This window comes from Salmo salar, unplaced genomic scaffold (genome assembly GCF_965601325.2).
Source record: "Salmo salar unplaced genomic scaffold, fSalSal1 ptg000221l, whole genome shotgun sequence".
Lineage (NCBI taxonomy): Eukaryota > Metazoa > Chordata > Actinopteri > Salmoniformes > Salmonidae > Salmo > Salmo salar.
The window spans coordinates 1420001-1440865 of record NW_027675333.1 but is presented as its reverse complement, the minus strand read 5'-3'; the positions used below and the strand labels follow the sequence as shown (position 1 = coordinate 1440865).

At 40.7% G+C, this 20865-nt stretch overlaps 1 protein-coding gene across 3 annotated transcripts in view; it reads left to right on the top strand.

Moving 5' to 3' along the window:
• Positions 1-20865, top strand: part of LOC145850252 (tripartite motif-containing protein 16-like) — a 698685-nt gene that overhangs the window by 411335 nt on the left and 266485 nt on the right. Inside the window, exon 6 of one of the 3 annotated variants that reach the window (XR_014383241.1) lies at positions 367-527. The exons of 1 other annotated variant lie outside the window; for it this stretch is intronic. The gene's annotated coding sequence lies outside the window, so the exon portion shown is untranslated. Of the gene's footprint in view, positions 1-366; positions 528-20865 lie in introns of those variants that run through there. One more of the 3 variants, XR_014383243.1, reaches the window with a different exon arrangement.

Genomic DNA, 20865 nt, shown 5'->3' with positions numbered 1-20865 from the left:
TACTACTGATTTCTCTGAGAGTGAGGCAGATATATATTATTACTGTGTTAAACCTAGCAGTACTACTGATTTCTCTGAGAGTGAGGCAGATATATAGCATTTAGCAAAAAAACATTATTTCTCTCTCTGAAATGAAACCATCAAGTGATAGATTTTAAACAAATACATGTCTGTCACTGAACAACGCCATGCCATGATTAGATAGTGAAATAACACACCAATCTCTTCCATAATTTCTTTAAACCATAAAGGCACATTTCCGAACATTTCTGTAAAGTGATATGTTGCATGTTGGAGCTCTTCTTATGTTCCCATCTGAGATCAGAGTAGATGAGAGATGTAATGTTTGTCTCTGTTGTGTTGAAGACCAATCAAGCCGGAGAGAACAGCCTCCCCTGTACCCAGCTGTGTGTCCATGAAGAGTGATCGGTCTATGGGTACACCTATAGAGTTTAGAGAGGGAGACTTTTCTACTGAACAAAGGTAAGAAGAACTCATGGGTCATGGTCAGTGAGTTAAACAACACTGTCTCTAGTCATTTCTCCTCTCCCATTTTCACATTTCTTTTGGTTGTTTTCATAATCCATAGGCTAATACTTTTGTCCATTTTCATAGTCCTAAAACAATATTAAACAAACACAACGTTCCCTCCACGTGTGTGTGTGTGTGTGTGTGTGTGTGTGTGTGTGTGTGTGTGTGTGTGTGTGTGTGTGTGTGTGTGTGTGTGTGTGTGTGGTGCAATCCCTGGACGAGGACATGTAATCTCTATCCTGATTGCCTAGTCACTTTTACATCTACCTACATTTACATATTACCTCAATTACCTAAACTACCTGGTACCCTGCACATTGACTCAGTACTGGTACTCCTTATAGCCTCATTATTACCTCAACTACCTGGTACCCCTGCACATTGACTCAGTACTGGTACTCCTTATAGCCTCATTATTACCTCATCTACCTGGTACCCTGCACATTGACTCAGTACTGGTACTCCTTATAGCCTCATTATTACCTCAACTACCTGGTACCCCTGCACATTGACTCAGTACTGGTACTCCTTATAGCCTCATTATTACCTCATCTACCTGGTACCCCTGGACATTGACTCAGTACTGGTACTCCTTATAGTCTCATTATTACCTCAACTACCTGGTACCCCTGCACATTGACTCAGTACTGGTACTCCTTATAGTCTCATTAATACCTCAACTACCTGGTACCCCTGCACATTGGCTCAGTACTGGTAGTCCTTATAGTCTCATTATTACCTCAACTACCTGGTACCCCTGCACATTGACTCAGTACTGGTACTCCTTATAGTCTCATTATTACCTCAACTACCTGGTACCCCTGCATATTGACTCAGTACTGGTAATCCTTATAGTCTCATTATTACCTCAACTACCTGGTACCCCTGCACATTGACTCAGTACTGGTACTCCTTATAGTCTCATTATTACCTCAACTACCTGGTACCCCTGCACATTGACTCAGTACTGGTACTCCTTATAGTCTCATTATTACCTCAACTACCTGGTACCCCTGCACATTGACTCAGTACTGGTACTCCTTATAGTCTCATTATTACCTCAACTACCTGGCACCCCTGCACATTGACTCAGTACTGGTACTCCTTATAGTCTCATTATTACCTCAACTACCTGGTACCCCTGCACATTGACTCAGTACTGGTACTCCTTATAGTCTCATTATTACCTCAACTACCTGGTACCCCTGCACATTGACTCAGTACTGGTACTCCTTATAGTCTCATTATTACCTCAACTACCTGGTACCCCTGCACATTGACTCAGTACTGGTACTCCTTATAGTCTCATTATTACCTCAACTACCTGGTACCCCTGCACATTGACTCAGTACTGGTAATCCTTATAGTCTCATTATTACCTCAACTACCTGGTACCCCTGCACATTGACTCAGTACTGGTACTCCTTATAGCCTCATTATTACCTCAACTACCTGGTACCCCTGCACATTGACTCAGTACTGGTACTCCTTATAGTCTCATTATTACCTCAACTACCTGGTACCCCTGCATATTGACTCAGTACTGGTAATCCTTATAGTCTCATTATTACCTCAACTACCTGGTACCCCTGCACATTGACTCAGTACTGGTACTCCTTATAGTCTCATTATTACCTCAACTACCTGGTACCCCTGCACATTGACTCAGTACTGGTACTCCTTATAGTCTCATTATTACCTCAACTACCTGGTACCCCTGCACATTGACTCAGTACTGGTACTCCTTATAGTCTCATTATTACCTCAACTACCTGGCACCCCTGCACATTGACTCAGTACTGGTACTCCTTATAGTCTCATTATTACCTCAACTACCTGGTACCCCTGCACATTGACTCAGTACTGGTACTCCTTATAGTCTCATTATTACCTCAACTACCTGGTACCCCTGCACATTGACTCAGTACTGGTACTCCTTATAGTCTCATTATTACCTCAACTACCTGGTACCCCTGCACATTGACTCAGTACTGGTACTCCATAGTCTCATTATTACCTCAACTACCTGGTACCCCTGCACATTGACTCAGTACTGGTACTCCTTATAGTCTCATTATTACCTCAACTACCTGGTACCCCTGCACATTGACTCAGTACTGGTAATCCTTATAGTCTCATTATTACCTCAACTACCTGGTACCCCTGCACATTGACTCAGTACTGGTACTCCTTATAGCCTCATTATTACCTCAACTACCTGGTACCCCTGCACATTGACTCAGTACTGGTACTCCTTATAGTCTCATTATTACCTCAACTACCTGGTACCCCTGCATATTGACTCAGTACTGGTAATCCTTATAGTCTCATTATTACCTCAACTACCTGGTACCCCTGCACATTGACTCAGTACTGGTACTCCTTATAGTCTCATTATTACCTCAACTACCTGGTACCCCTGCACATTGACTCAGTACTGGTACTCCTTATAGTCTCATTATTACCTCAACTACCTGGTACCCCTGCACATTGACTCAGTACTGGTACTCCTTATAGTCTCATTATTACCTCAACTACCTGGCACCCCTGCACATTGACTCAGTACTGGTACTCCTTATAGTCTCATTATTACCTCAACTACCTGGTACCCCTGCACATTGACTCAGTACTGGTACTCCTTATAGTCTCATTATTACCTCAACTACCTGGTACCCCTGCACATTGACTCAGTACTGGTACTCCTTATAGTCTCATTATTACGTCAACTACCTGGTACCCCTGCACATTGACTCAGTACTGGTACTCCTTATAGTCTCATTATTACCTCAACTACCTGGTACCCCTGCACATTGACTCAGTACTGGTAGTCCATAGTCTCATTATTACCTCAACTACCTGGTCCCCTGCACATTGACTCAGTACTGGTACTCCTTATAGTCTCATTATTACCTCAACTACCTGGTACCCCTGCACATTGACTCAGTACTGGTAATCCTTATAGTCTCATTATTACCTCAACTACCTGCTACCCCTGCACATTGATTCAGTACTGGTACTCCTTATTGTCTCATTATTACCTCAACTACCTGGTACCCCTGCACATTGACTCAGTACTGGTACTCCTTATAGTCTCATTATTACCTCAACAACCTGGCACCCCTGCACATTGACTCAGTACTGGTACTCCTTATAGTCTCATTATTACCTCAACTACCTGGTACCCCTGCATATTGACTCAGTACTGGTAATCCTTATAGTCTCATTATTACCTCAACTACCTGGTACCCCTGCACATTGACTCAGTACTGGTATTCCTTATAGTCTCATTATTACCTCAACTACCTGGTACCCCTGCACATTGACTCAGTACTGGTACTCCTTATAGTCTCATTATTACCTCAACTACCTGGTACCCCTGCACATTGACTCAGTACTGGTACTCCTTATAGTCTCATTATTACCTCAACTACCTGGTACCCCTGCACATTGACTCAGTACTGGTACTCCTTATAGTCTCATTATTACCTCAACTACCTGGTACCCCTGCATATTGACTCAGTACTGGTAATCCTTATAGTCTCATTATTACCTCAACTACCTGGTACCCCTGCACATTGACTCAGTACTGGTACTCCTTATAGTCTCATTATTACCTCAACTACCTGGTACCCCTGCACATTGACTCAGTACTGGTACTCCTTATAGTCTCATTATTACCTCAACTACCTGGTACCCCTGCACATTGACTCAGTACTGGTACTCCTTATAGTCTCATTATTACCTCAACTACCTGGCACCCCTGCACATTGACTCAGTACTGGTACTCCTTATAGTCTCATTATTACCTCAACTACCTGGTACCCCTGCACATTGACTCAGTACTGGTACTCCTTATAGTCTCATTATTACCTCAACTACCTGGTACCCCTGCACATTGACTCAGTACTGGTACTCCTTATAGTCTCATTATTACCTCAACTACCTGGTACCCCTGCACATTGACTCAGTACTGGTACTCCTTATAGTCTCATTATTACCTCAACTACCTGGTACCCCTGCACATTGACTCAGTACTGGTAATCCTTAAAGCCTCATTATTGTTATTTTGTGTTACTATTTCCTTTTTTTTATTTACAAGGTATAAGGTCAACGTAGCAAGTCTGGTGAACAGGTCAGAGTTCATATCCTCAGTCAGACCAGTAGAAACTGGATCAGCAGCACTACAAGGTATCACGTCTGGTGAACAGGTCAGAGTTCATATCCTCAGTCAGACCAGCAGAAACTGGATCAGCAGCACAACAAGGTATCATGTCTGGTGGACAGGTCAGAGTTCATATCCTCAGTCAGACCAGTAGAAACTGGATCAGCAGCACTACAAGGTATCACGTCTGGTGAACAGGTCAGAGTTCATATCCTCAGTCAGACCAGTAGAAACTGGATCAGCAGCACAACAAGGTATCACGTCTGATGGACAGGTCAGAGCTCCATATCCTCAGTCAGACCAGTAGAAACTGGATCAGCAGCACTACAAGGTATCACGTCTGGTGGAGCATGTATCAATACTGATAGGATGGAAAGAAAGGGAGCTCTACTCTCAGATCAGTTTCTCCATGCAAATCTTTCCTTACCATTATAATTAGTTCACATACTGACCACGGATCAGCTTCTATTATCACCTATGGCTGCAAGTATTAAGGAGGCTTATTCTAATGCTTACCCAATAAAAATGCACTAAATTACAGATTTGGCACATCATTGTGTTCATGTTAGGATACACATCATTACATATATTGACACAAATTACAGACAGTGGCCTACAATTAGCAAAATATAACTTAAAACCTGTTGAGGACCCCTTCGAGATAGGATCCTGTTAACGGCAAAAATAGCAAAAATATCATACTTTCAATTTCTCAAACATACGACTATTTTACACCATTTTAAAGATACACTTCACATTGTCCGATTTCAAAAAGGCTTTACAGTGAAAGCAAAACATTAGATTATGTTAGGAGAGTACATAGACAAAAATAACCACACAGCCATTTTCCAAGCAAGAAGATATGTCACAAAAACCCAAAACACAGCTAAATGAAGCACTAACCTTTGACGATCTTCATCAGATGACACTCCTAGGACATCATGTTACACAATACATGTATGTTTTGTTCGATAAAGTTCATATTTATATCCAAAAACAGCATTTTACATTGGCGCGTGATGTTCAGAAAATTTTCCGAAAATGTTTATCCTCCAAAACTACCGGTGAATGAGCACAATGAGCACACATATTACAGAAATACTCATCATAAACGTTGACAAAATACCTGACAATTATTTTAAGAATTATAGATACAGTACTCCTTTATGCAACCGCTGTGTCAGATTTTAAAATAGCTTTTCGGCGAAAGTAAATTTTTCAATATTCTGAGTACATAGCTCAGCCATCACAGCAAGCTATACAGACACCCGCCAAGTTTGGGCAGATATATATTATTACTGTATAAAACCTAGCAGTACTACTGATTTCTCTGAGAGGCAGATATATATTATTACTGTATAAAACCTAGCAGTACTACTGATTTCTCTGAGAGTGAGGCATATATATATTATTACTGTGTTAAACCTAGCAGTACTACTGATTTCTCTGAGAGTGAGGCAGATATATATTATTACTGTGTTAAACCTAGCAGTACTACTGATTTCTCTGAGAGGCAGATATATATTATTACTGTGTTAAACCTAGCAGTACTACTGATTTCTCTGAGAGTGAGGCAGATATATATTATTACTTTATAAAACCTAGCAGTACTACTGATTTCTCTGAGCGTGAGGAAGATACATATTATTACTGTATTAAACCTAGCAGTACTACTGATTTCTCTGAGAGTGAGGCAGATATATATTATTACTGTGTTAAACCTAGCAGTACTACTGATTTCTCTGAGAGTGAGGCAGATATATATTATTACTGTATTAAACCTAGCAGTACTACTGATTTCTCTGTGAGGCAGATATATATTATTACTGTATTAAACCTAGCAGTACTACTGATTTCTCTGAGAGGCAGATATATATTATTACTGTGTTAAACCTAGCAGTACTACTGATTTCTCTGAGAGGCAGATATATATTATTACTGTATAAAACCTAGCAGTACTACTGATTTCTCTGAGAGTGAGGCAGATATATATTATTACTGTATTAAACCTAGCAGTATTACTGATTTCTCAGAGAATGAGACAGATATATATTATTACTGTATAAAACCTAGCAGTACTACTGATTTCTCTGAGAGTGAGGCAGATATATATTATTACTGTGTTAAACCTAGCAGTACTACTGATTTCTCAGAGAATGAGACAGATATACATAAAGCATTTTGAAAAAAAAACATTTGACTCTGAAATGAAAACATCAAATGATACATTAGAAACATGTACATGTCGGTCATAGAAAAATTGCATGCCATGATTAGGGAGTTAAAAAACACCTATCTCATTTATAATTTCTTTAAACAATAAAAGTTAACATATGAATGTTTCTGAAAGTGATATCTAGCGTTTTGTAATGAAACTCATCTTATGTTTCCCCATCTGAGATCAGAGTAGATGAGAGATGTAATGTTTGTCTCTGTTGTGTTGAAGACCAATCAAGCAGGAGAGACCAGCCTCCCCTGTACCCAGCTGTGTGTCTATGAAGAGTGACCGGTCTATGTATCGACCTATACAGTTTAGAGAGGGAGACTTTTCTACTGAACAAAGGTAAGAAGAACTCATGGGTCATGGTCAGTGAGTTGAACAACACTGTCTCTAGTCATTTCTCCTCTCCCATTTTCCCATATCTTTTTGTTGTTTTCATAATCCATAGGCTAATCATTTTATCCATTTATATAGTCCTAAAACAACATTAAACAAACACAACGTTCCCTCCACGTGTGTGTGTGTGTGTGTGTGTGTGTGTGTGTGTGTGTGTGTGTGTGTGTGTGTGTGTGTGTGTGTGTGTGTGTGTACTCCCTGGATGAGGCGATGTAATCTCATGTTTTGCCCACAGAAACCAACAGCAGAGATCAGAGTCAGAGATTCTCAGTGGTCAGTCTTCCCAGAGTCATCAAACAGACCTGGACTCTATATTCAGTGTATGTGATCCTGTTATGAACATTTGATTTTGTTTACCTCAAGTAAAGTTGATCTGTCAATTATTCATTAATGTGTTAATGAGAAAGCATTTCTTCTCTTGATTAACTTATTTACTTGATTTATTTTAGTTGCTTGAAGAGAAAATTATGACATTTTTGAAGAATGAGCTGAAGATGTTCAAGAGGGTTCTTAGTCCTGAACTCCCAGAAGGCTATGAGAGTCAGAAGCAGGATGAGGAAGTGGTGGATGCTGAAGATGAGAAGCAGGAGAGCAGTGCCAGAGAGGGGGCTCTGAAGATCACACTGCACGTCCTGAGGAAAATGAACCAGAAGGAGCTTGCTGACACACTGGAGAAATGTAAGATCTGTCTGCCTCATGTTGAATGATGTTTTATAACATTTAAAAGCTGTAGCTAAAGTCCAGCTAAAGTAGCTGTGTAACTCAATGATATTGTAGCAGCCTTAACACAACACCTAGTGACCTCATCAAGTAGCAGAAGGGATGTGTTGTGTTGATTAATTTAGAGAGAGAGAGAGAGAGAGAGAGAGAACATTAATAATACCATCAATAATACCAATAATAATATAATCAGTCACACCAGTCTGTAATGCATTATGAAAACATATACACATTTATACTGTTGTGTCTTTGGGCACCATTAACGTGAAGACATGTTTATCAAATAACTCCCTGTAATTATTATCACGCGATTAAACTGATTAATCGTTTAACTATAATTAACTAGGAGATCGGGGCACCAAGGACAATATTCAGATTGCAAAGTTATAATTTTCCTAATATAACTTTCCTATATTATAACATTATATATTATATTATATTATATTATAGGCCGATTATCTTCTGGTTTAAATGGTGTATTTTACCTCGCGTCCAGTCTCATTCCAAACGTCGTAAATTGTTGTATCTGCACGAATCCAGCCTTTACTAAAAGTCATCCATACATCAATTGTCTTAAAATCATTTATTTACTAAACTAAGTAATTCACAGAAAGCATACAAACAGTAATTATCATCACAAAGAATTGGTAGAGTAATGTGCCCTAGTGGGCTAAACAGGCATGGCTGGTGTCTTGTTAAATAAAGGGTCATAAAGGGCAGCTGAGGAGGTTTTTGTACATGAACGCTCACTCATTCGGGAACAATCGCAATCAATATATATTTACGCTCAGTGTGTCGTCGGGATCCTTGTTGGAGAGTTTTTGTCCCGCTCTCTCTCTCTCGGTTAGAATGGATCTTTCAAAGCGACATTCATTAATGTCGTTATAGAATGGATTTTTCGTCGGTCTTCGCGTTCAATGATATCATTTCTAGCTGCAGACTATTAATTAATATCAAAGACTTGTTATTATTCTGTCAGTCTCGATAGTCTAAAAGTTTAACCACGTGGTATAGTTAACTTTCAGTAGAGGAATTGGATGGTCAAACCTTCGCTCTCTCTTCTGAGGTAAGCTGGTCTCATGAAAGAAAATCAGGGTGGGGGTTTTATACGTGAACATAGAACAGGCTTGTCACATGACGCCTGGTCCTGTCTGTGTCCCTGGGGGGCGTGCCGATGACTGATTTAAGCTTTGAACAGAACTACATTCTATCACATTAACATCAGTACATAGCATCTCAACGTATTCCAAATAGCTTTATCCTTATTAATACATTTTATACAACCATTTAGATGCAAGTCCCATAGCTGAGGCTATTATATAAACAGTTTTATGGTAATACTGTGGTCTCTTCTGAGTATCACACAATTGTACCAAGCTGACCAGTTCGTAGCTGGATTCTTCACCGATCTTTTATACCTTCTCCAGAACATAAATGTCGTTCGGTTCCCCAATTCTGTGAGTTGGAAGAATTTCCTTGTCTCTCAATGAAACCCCTCTCAGTCTCAACTGGGCCTGTTAGGCAGGACATTTCCTTTGGAATTTACGACAGCCTTGACAGGGCCTGGGTAGGGAGAGGTAGGTAGGGGGATGGTGCAAGGGGGAGGGGGTCAACTGTGCTCCCTGTTCCCAGAGTGAGGGCAACGTCATGACAATACATTCAGTTAAGAGAATAAATGATTATAATTTAAAATGTTATAACAGTCCTACAATACTGTAGGCATTAAAACAGACGTAATATTAATATCCTCTGTGCTATTTCTTCATTCAGATGAGCTTGCTGTGATTTGCCAACATGAACTCAAATCAAATCTAAAGAAGAAGTTTCAATGTGTATTTGAGGGGATCGCTAAACAAGGAAACCCAACACTTCTCAATAAGATCTACACAGAGCTCTACATCACAGAGGGTGGAACAGGACAGGTCAATAATGAACATGAGCTGAGACAGATTGAGACAACAACCAGGAAACAAGCAAGACCAGAGACTGCAATCAAATGTAACGACATCTTCAAACCCTTAACTGGACAAGACAAACGTATCAGAACTGTGCTGACAAAGGGAGTTGCTGGCATTGGAAAAACAGTCTCTGTGCAGAAGTTCATTCTGGACTGGGCTGAAGGAAAAGCAAATCAGGATGTTCAATTTGTGTTTTCATTCCCTTTTCGGGAGCTGAATTTGATGAAAGGGGACAAAAACACGTTGATTGAACTTCTCTATCACTTCTCAATGGAAACCAAACAATCAAGAATCTCCAACTACGACAAGTACAAAGTTCTGTTCATCTTTGATGGTCTGGATGAGTGCCGACTGCCCCTAGACTTCCAGAAGAACAAGATCTGTTGGGACGTCACAGAGTCAACCTCAGTGGATGTTCTGCTGACAAATCTCATCAAGGGAAATCTGCTTCCCTCTGCTCTCCTCTGGATAACTACCCGACCTGCAGCAGCCAATAAGATCCCTTCAGGGTGTGTTGACCAGGTGACAGAGGTACGAGGGTTCAATGACCCACAGAAGGAGGAGTACTTCAGAAAGAGATTCAGTGATGAGGACCTGGCCAGCAGAATCATCTCACACATAAAGACATCAAGGAGCCTCCACATCATGTGCCACATTCCTGTCTTCTGTTGGATTTCTGCAACAGTCCTCGAACACATGCTGAAACATAAGAGAGAAGAGATGCCCAAGACTCTGACTGAGATGTACACAGACCTTGTTGTGTTTCATACCAAACAGGAGAATGAAAAGTATCTTGGGAAAGAAGAGACAGGTCCACACTGGAATAAAGAGAGCATTCTGTCACTGGGAAAACTGGCTTTTCAACAGCTAGTGAAGGGCAATCTGATTTTCTATGAAGAAGACCTGAAAGAGGCTGGCATTGATGTCAATGAAGCCTCAGTGTACTCAGGATTGTGCACACAGCTCTTTAAAGAGGATTGTGGGCTGTACCAGGACAAGGTGTACTGCTTTGTTCATCTGAGCATTCAGGAGTTTCTGGCTGCTGTATATGTGTTCCTCTCATTCATCAACAACAATGAGAATCTAATGGACAAACCGAAAACAAAAGACGAACCTGAAGTTACTTTCTACAAGAGTGCTGTGGATAAAGCCTTACAAAGTGAGACGGGAAACCTGGACCTTTTCCTCCGCTTCCTTCTGGGCCTCTCACTGGAGTCCAATCAGAAGTACTTACGAGGTCTACTGACAAAGACAAGAAGCAGCTCACAGAGCCATGAAGAAACAGTCAAGTACATCAAGGAGAAGATCAGGGAGAATCTCTCTCCAGAGAGGAGCATCAATCTGTTCCACTGTCTGAATGAACTGAATGACCATTCTCTAGTGGAGGAGATCCAAAGCTACCTGAGCTCAGGAAGTCTCTCAAAACCCAACCTGTCACCTGCACAGTGGTCAGCTCTGGTCTTTGTGTTGCTGACTTCAGAAAAGGAGCTGGATGTGTTTGACCTGAAGAAATACTCCAGATCAGAGGAAGGTCTTCTGAGGCTGCTGCCAGTGGTCAAAGCCTCCAGAGCTGTTCTGTGAGTACATAAAATGACATATAAAAACTAATCATCAGGAAGAAATATTCAGGTTAAAGAAAAATATGCATTATAATATGTGTTTAATATTATATTGAAAACATTGAATAAATGCATTGATTTTCACATTAGTATAACAATATGACCATACAACTCTAGGAGACAGAAGAAGAATCTATATGTTGTTTGGGAGAATTAACCAAATGCATCTTCCATTGTCCTTCTACACTAAATTAACAATGTGTTTGAAGTCATGATCTCTTTGTCAGGCTGTGGAGTCACAGAGGAAGGCTGTGCTTCTCTGGTCTCAATTCTGAGGTCAAACCCAACACATTATTTGTAAATGGGTAACAGCGTAAACAGAGAAAGCTAAGCGTATCATTTTAATACAACCTGTCTGTCATTGTATTTCTTCTGTGTTGGCAGACTCACTGGCTGTAAACTCACAGACACATCCTGTAAAGTGTTGGCCTCAGTTCTCAGTTCAAACCCCTCACACCTGAGAGAGCTGGACCTGAGTAACAATGACCTGAAGGATTCAGGAGTGAAGCTGCTCTCTGCTGGACTGGATAATCCCCACTGTAAACTGTTGACTCTGAGGTCAGTATTATCAGATATGAAAGTACTTTATGCATGTAGTTCTCCCATTTGAAAAAGTCGTAATTATTCGGACATATTACTTACAGTGTATTAAAGTAGTCATAAGTTTAGCATGTTGTCCCATATTCCATGCCTGCTGTCACGTTTCTCTAAGACAGAACCCAGAAGCAGACCAGGTGAGTAAAATGAAGGTGAGTATTTATTGGTAGTCTTGATGTGTAATTTGAGTGATCCAGGAGACGAAGCGGAGGTGAGTTGATGAGAGTAGATGGGTGGATTCAATGACGTCACTGTATCCACCGACGGCCAGTCAAGGGAGTTGAATGTTCCGGGAGGATGACTGTAGACAGAGTAAACGGGGGGGGAGTAACCAGTAACAAGAACAAAACAACAAGACTAGCTCAGGAAACATGAGGCTGTTCGTTGCTAACGATCCAGCAGGGAATAGATGTCAGCTCAGGGCTTATGAAGAGGTGATGATCAGGACCAGGTGTGCAGAAGGTTGATGAGATGCAGGTGTAGGGTAATCACTAGATCTCCCGCCTAGCTTCGTCGCCTAGCAACCAGATAGGTTTCTGAACGCACCCTTAGACTCCAAACAGAAAACAGTCAGCTCAGGCAGAAACAGACTCAGGAAGCGGGATTCCTGACACCTGCAGTGATTACATCAAGCTTGTGATTCTACTAACAAAGATCAAACCCCCTCTGGTATTGGTAATGGTGAGAGGTTAGCATGTTTTGTTGTAGCCTCTGGTATTGGTAATGGTGAGAGGTTAGCATGTTTTGTTGTAGCCTCTGTTATTGGTAATGTTGAGAGGTTATCATGTTTTGTTGTAGCCTCTGTTATTGGTAATGGTGAGAGGTTAGCATGTTTTGTTGTATCCTCTGTTATTGGTAATGGTGAGAGGTTAGCATGTTTTGTTGTAGCCTCTGTTATTGGTAATGGTGAGAGGTTAGTATGTTTTGTTGTAGCCTCTGTTATTGGTAATGGTGAGAGGTTAGCATGTTTTGTTGTATCCTCTGTTATTGGTAATGGTGAGAGATTAGCATGTTTTGTTGTAGCCTCTGTTATTGGTAATGGTGAGAGGTTAGCATGTTTTGTTGTAGCCTCTGTTATTGGTAATGGTGAGAGGTTAGCATGTTTTGTTGTAGCCTCTGTTATTGGTAATGGTGAGAGGTTAGCATGTTTTGTTGTAGCCTCTGTTATTGGTAATGGTGAGAGGTTAGCATGTTTTGTTGTAGTATCTGTTATTGGTAATGGTGAGAGGTTAGCATGTTTTGTTGTAGCCTCTGTTATTGGTAATGGTGAGAGGTTAGCTGTTTTGTTGTATCCTCTGTTATTGGTAATGGTGAGAGGTTAGCATGTTTTGCTGTAGCCTCTGTTATTGGTAATGGTGAGAGGTTAGCATGTTTTGTTGTATCCTCTGTTATTGGTAATGGTGAGAGGTTAGCATGTTTTGTTGTAGCCTCTGTTATTGGTAATGGTGTGAGGTTAGCATGTTTTGTTGTAGCCTCTGTTATTGGTAATGGTGAGAGGTTAGCATGTTTTGTTGTAGCCTCTGTTATTGGTAATGGTGAGAGGTTAGCATGTTTTGTTGTAGTCTCTGTTATTGGTAATGGTGAGAGGTTAGCATGTTTTGTTGTAGCCTCTGTTATTGCTAATGGTGAGAGGTTAGCATGTTCTGTTGTAGCCTCTGTTATTGGTAATGGTGAGAGGTTAGCATGTTTTGTTGTAGCCTCTGTTACTGGTAATGGTGAGAGGTTAGCATGTTCTGTTGTGGCCTCTGTAACTTTCTCACTCATTCTGATTCATGATTCATTCATGATTTTTCTTAATCATGGCATCATCAGAATTTAATTTTTAATCGTCAATCACATACAGTTGAAGTCGGAAGTGTACATACACTTAGGTTGGAGTCATTAAAACGTGTTTTTGAACCTCTCCACAAATTTCTTGTTAACAAACTATAGTTTTGGCAAGTCGGTTAGGACATCTACTTTGTGCATGACACAAGTAATTTTTGAAACAATTGATTACAGACAGATTATTTCACTTATAATTCACTGTATCACAATTCCAGTGGGTCAGAAGTTTACATACACTAAGTTGACTGTGCCTTTAAACAGCTTGGAAAATTCCAGAAAATTATGTCATGGCTTTAGAAGCATCTGGTAGACTAATTGACATAATTTGGATGTATTTGAAGGCCTACCTTCAAACTCAGTGCCTCTTTGCTTGACATCATGGGAAAATGAAAAGGAATCAGCCAAAATCTCAGAAAAAAAATTGTAGACCTCCACAAGTCTGCTTCATCCTTGGGAGCAATTTCCAAACGCCTGAAGGTAACACGTTCAATCAATAGTACGCAAGTCTAAACACCATGGGACCACACAGCCATCATACCATCCCAACTGTCAAGCACGGCGGTGGCAGCATCATGTTGTGGGGGTGCTTTGCTGCAGGAGGGACTGGCGCACTTCACAAAATAGATGGCATCATGAGGCAGGAAAATTGTGGGTATATTGAAGTAACATCTCGAGACATCAGTCAGGAAGTTAAAGCTTGGTCACAAATGGGTCTTCCAAATGGACAATGACCCCAAGCATACTTCCAAAGTTGTGGCAAAATGGATTAAGGACAACAAAGTCAAGGTATTGGAGTGGCCATCACAAAACCTTGACCTCAACCCTATAGAAAATTTGTGGGCAGAACTGAAAAAGCGTGTGCGAGCAAGAGGCCTACAAACCTGACTCAGTTACACCAGCTCTGTCAGGAGGAATGGGCCAAAATTCACCCAACTTATTGTGGGAAGCTTGTAGAAGGCTACCCGAAACGTTTAACCCAAGTTAAACCATTTAAAGGCAATGCTACCAAATACTAATTGAGTGTATGTAAACTTCTGACCCACTGGGAATGTGATGAAAGAAATAAAAGCTGAAATTAATCATTTTCTCTACTATTATTCTGACATTTCACATTCTTAAAATAAAGTGGTGATCCTAACTGACCTAAGACAGGGGATTTTTACTAGGATTAAATGTCAGGAATTGTAAAAATTGAGTTTAAATGCATTTGGCTAAGGTATATGTAAACTTCTGACTTCAACTGTATGTATTAAAATACCCTCAAATAAAAGGTGACATTATATACTGTAACCTCATATGAAACATTTGATCTGAAATCCAAAATGTTGGAGTATAGAGCCACATTTAAAATGTTAGCTTCACTGTCAAAATAGATATGGTGTGGACTGTATACTCAATACAATCTAAATCTGATACCTCACTGTCTGTCTTTTGACTGATACTGCTTTTAAACTGGTCTGGTCAGTCTACTCAAATATTTGTACTATACATGTTTCTATCTGCAGGCAATACTTTGATCATTTGTCATTTTTAATGATGATACATTAATTTACGAATAGATATGGAAGGTTTCAGGACACTGATGTATCTGAATATGTTGAAGAAATATACTGCCACTATTTTCACCACCAAAGAATAGCAGTGTGATTTTAATATGATTTGACTCTTTGCAGGCTGTCAGGCTGTCTAGTCACAGAGGAAGGCTGTGCTTCTCTGGCCTCCGCTCTGAGGTCAAACCCCTCACACCTGAGAGAGCTGGACCTGAGTAACAATGACCTGAAGGATTCAGGAGTGAAGCTGGTCTCTGCTGGACTGGGGAATCCCCACTGTAAACTGGAGACTCTGAGGTCAGTATTCCTGTAGTTGGTCAACAAGTGATAACTGTTCACCAGATCCACATGTGTTTACCAGACACACATAGTCCACACCATATGTGTTTGGACAGTGAAGCTTACAGTTTTACATTTGGTGCTATCCTCCAGCATTTTGGATTTGAGATGTTTCATATTAGGTGACCTTACAGAATGTCACCTTTTATTTGACGGTATTTTCATACATATCTGTTTTACCGTTTAGAAATTAAAGCACTTTCTGTACGTAGTTCTCCCATTTGAAGAAGTCTTAATTATTTGGACAAATTTACTTATATTGTATTAAAGTAGTCATAAGTTTAGTAGTTGTACCATATTCCATGCCTGCAGTGATTACATCAAGCTTTTGATTCTACTAACTTGTTGAATTCATTTTTCAGTTTGTTTTGGTTGTGTTTTGGATGATGTTTTTCCTAATAGAAACTGAACGGTGAATAATGTCCTGTCATTTTGGAGTCACTTCACTTGTATTGTCAGTAAGAATAGAAGATGTTTCTGAACACTTCTACATTCATGTGGATGCTACCATGATTATGAATAATCATGAATGAATCATTAATGATGATGAATGAGAAATTTACAGAGGCACAAAGATCAGACCCCCTTTGTTATTGGTGTTATTCTGTATACTTCTGGCCCTTCTTTGGACACTGTGTTAACTAACTAACCAGACGAGCTTCAATGCCATACAACTCCCCTTCCGTGGCCTCCAACTGCTCTTAAATACAAGTAAAACTAAATGCATGCTCTTCAACCGATCGCTGCCTGCACCTGCCCGCCTGTCCAGCATCACTACTCTGGACGGTTCTGACTTAGAATATGTGGACAACTACAAATACCTAGGTGTCTGGTTAGACTATAAACTCTCCTTCCAGACTCACTATAAGCATCTCCAATCCAAAGTTAAATCTAGAATTGGCTTCCTATTTTGCAACATAGCATCCTTCACTCATGCTGCCAAACATACCCTTATAAAACTGACCATCCTACCGATCCTCGACTTCGGCGATGTCATTTACAAAATAGCCTCCAATACCCTACTCAATAAATTGGATGCAGTCTATCACAGTGCCATCCGTTTTGTCACCAAAGCCCCATATACAGTGGGGGAAAAAAGTATTTGATCCCCTGCTGATTTTGTACGTTTGCCCACTGACAAAGAAAGGATCAGTCTATAATTTTAATGGTAGGTTTATTTGAACAGTGAGAGACAGAATAACAACCAAAACATCCAAAAAAACTCATGTCAGAAATGTTATAAATTGATTTGCATTTTAACGAGGGAAATAAGTATTTGACCCCGTCTCAATCAGAAAGATTTCTGGCTCCCAGGTGTCTTTTATACAGGTAACGAGCTGAGATTAGGAGCACACTCTTAAAGGGAGTGCTCCTAACCGCAACTTGTTACCTGTAAAAAAGATACCTGTCCACAGAAGCAATCAATCAATCAGATTCCAAACTCTCCACCATGGCCAAGACCAAAGAGCTCTCCAAGGATGTCAGGGACAAGATTGTAGACCTACACAAGGCTGGAATGGGCTACACGACCATCGCCAAGCGGCTTGGTGAGAAGGTGACAACATTTGGTGTGATTATTCGCAAATGGAAGAAACACAAAAGAACTGTCAATATCCCTCGGCCTGGGGCTCCATGCAAGATCTCACCTCGTGGAGTTGCAATGATCATGAAAACGGTGAGGAATCAGCCCAGAACTCCACGGGAGGATCTTGTCAATGATCTCAAGGCAGCTGGGACCATAGTCACCAAGAAAACAATTGGTAACACACTACGCCATGAAGGACTGAAATCCTGCAGCGCCCGCAAGGTCCCCCTGCTCAAGAATACATATACATGCCCGTCTGAAGTTTGCCAATGAACATCTGAATGATTCAGAGGACAACTGGGTGAAAATGTTGTGGTCAGATGAGACCAAAATGGAGCTCTTTGACATCAACTCAACTCGCCGTGTTTGGAGGAGGAGGATTGCTGCCTATGACCCCAAGAACACCATCTCCACCGTCAAACATGGAGGTGGAAACATTATGCTTTGGGGGTGTTTTTCTGCTAAGGGACAGGACAACTTCACTGCATCAAAGGGACGATAGACGGGGCCATGTATCGTCAAATCTTGGGTGAGAACCTCCTTCCCTCAGCCAGGGCATTGAAAATGGGTTGTGGATGGGTATTCCAGCATGACAATGACCCAAAACACACGGCCAAGGCAACAAAGGAGTGGCTCAAGAAGAAGCACATTAAGGTCCTGGAGTGGCCTAGCCAATCTCCAGACCTTAATCCCATAGAAAATCTGTGGAGGGAGCTGAAGGTTTGAGTTGCCAAACTTCAGCCTTGAAACCTTAATGACTTGGAGAAGATCTGCAAAGAGGAGTGGGACAAAATCCCTCCTGAGATGTGTGCAAACCTGGTGGCCAACTACAAGAAACGTCTGACCTCTGATTGCCAACAAGGGTTTTGCCACCAAGTACTAAGTCATGTTTTGCAGAGGGGTCAAATACTTATTTCCCTCATTAAAATGCAAATAATTGTATAATATTTTCGACATGCGTTTTTCTTGATTTTTTTGCTGTTATTCTGTCTCTCACTGTTCAAATAAACCTACCATTAAAATTAGAGACTGATCATTTCTTTGTCAGGGTGCAAACGTACAAAATCAGCAGGGGATCAAATACTTTTTTTCCCCCACTGTACTACCCACCACTGCGACCTGTACCCTCTCGTTGTCTAGCCCTCGCTTCATACTCGTCGCCAAACCCACTAGCTCCAGGTCATCTACAAGACCCTGCTAGGTAAAGTCCCCCCTTATCTCAGCTCACTGGTCACCATAGCAGCACCCACCTGTAGCACGCGCTCCAGCAGGTATATCTCACTGGTCACCCCCAAAGCCAATTCCTCCTTTGGCCGCCTCTTCTTCCAGTTCTCTGCTGCCAATGACTGGAACGAACTACAAAAATCTCTAAAACTGGAAACACTTATCTCCCTCACTAGCTTTAAGCACCAGCTGTCAGAGCAGCTCACAGATTACTGCACCTGTACATATCCCATCTATAATTTAGCCCAACTACTTCTTCCCCTACTGTATTTATTTATTTAGCTCCTTTGCACCCCATTATTTCTATTTCTACTTTGCACTTTCTTCCACTGCATGTCTACCATTCCAGTGTTTTACTTGCTATATTGTATTTACTTTGCCACCATGGCCTTTTTTTGCCTTTACCTCCCTTATCTCACCTCATTTGCTCACATTGTATATAGACTTATTTTCTACTGTATTATTGACTGTATGTTTGTGTAATACCCTTGTTTGAACCAAGTATTGAGTTTATTTGTTATAATTAATTGGTATTATATTTAAAAGATGATTGAATTTCTCCTAAACTGTAATGTTGTTAATGCATTATGCTTTTTGAAGAAATATTTATTTAATGTATAAGTGAATAGTTTGTTTTACTTTGAAGTTTACGTTTTGACCAATAAGGTCGCTTGTTAAGTTGTGGCCAATGGGAGTTGACCTGGTTAACGGGAGGGAAAAAGACGTTGATGAAAGGATGGACGTTTTACCTCAGGACAGTTGGTGAAGAAAAATTATAAAAGAAGACGACAGAACTACAACAAAACCCATAGCTACTAAGACATGAAGGGAAATACATGTTTTATTTAATAAAAGAGTTGTTATAATTTAGCTAAAACTTAGTAAAGACTGAAGCTACCGTCTCGTTGTGGAGGTATTAGCCAGCCTAGACGTTAGCCTAGCATCGTGTGACACCGGGAGATAATTGCTTGGGAAGCTTAACGAGTTCGTGTTGCCATGGGGATATCGGCTACGGCTAAGGAGTACTGTCTGCATGGGTAGCTGTGCTGCCTTGGACTTGGTGAGGAAACCTGCATGGAACTGCCATACTTCGCTGAGGGAATATCTACCAAGTAGTGAGTAACCACAATGTGAGGTGCTTATAAATAAATACATTGGTAATGGTGAGAGGTTAGCATGTTTTGTTGTAGCCTCTGTTATTGGTAATGGTGAGAGGTTAGCATGTTTTGTTGTAGCCTCTGTTATTGGTAATGGTGAGAGGTTAGCATGTTTTGTTGTAGCCTCTGTTATTGGTAATGGTGAGAGGTTAGCATGTTTTGTTGTAGCCTCTGTTATTGGTAATGGTGAGAGGTTAGCATGTTTTGTTGTAGCCTCTGTTATTGGTAATGGTGAGAGGTTAGCATGTTTTGTTGTAGCCTCTGTTATTGGTAATGGTGAGAGGTTAGCATGTTTTGTTGTAGCCTCTGTTATTGGTAATGGTGAGAGGTTAGCATGTTTTGTTGTAGCCTCTGTTATTGGTAATGGTGAGAGGTTAGCATGTTTTGTTGTAGCCTCTGTTATTGGTAATGGTGAGAGGTTAGCATGTTTTGTTGTAGCCTCTGTTATTGGTAATGGTGAGAGGTTAGCATGTTTTGTTGTAGCCTCTGTTATTGGTAATGGTGAGAGGTTAGCATGTTTTGTTGTAGCCTCTGTTATTGGTAATGGTGAGAGGTTAGCATGTTTTGTTGTATCCTCTGTTATTGGTAATGGTGAGAGGTTAGCATGTTTTTGTTGTAGCCTCTGTTATTGGTAATGGTGAGAGGTTAGCATGTTTTGTTGTAGCCTCTATTGGTAATGGTGAGAGGTTAGCATGTTTTGTTGTAGCCTCTGTTATTGGTAATGGTGAGAGGTTAGCATGTTTTTGTTGTAGCCTCTGTTATTGGTAATGGTGAGAGGTTAGCATGTTTTGTTGTATCCTCTGTTATTGGTAATGGTGAGAGGTTAACATGTTTTGTTGTAGCCTCTATTGGTAATGGTGAGAGGTTAGCATGTTTTGTTGTAGCCTCTATTGGTAATGGTGAGAGGTTAGCATGTTTTGTTGTAGCCTCTATTGGTAATGGTGAGAGGTTAGCATGTTTTGTTGTATCCTCTGTTATT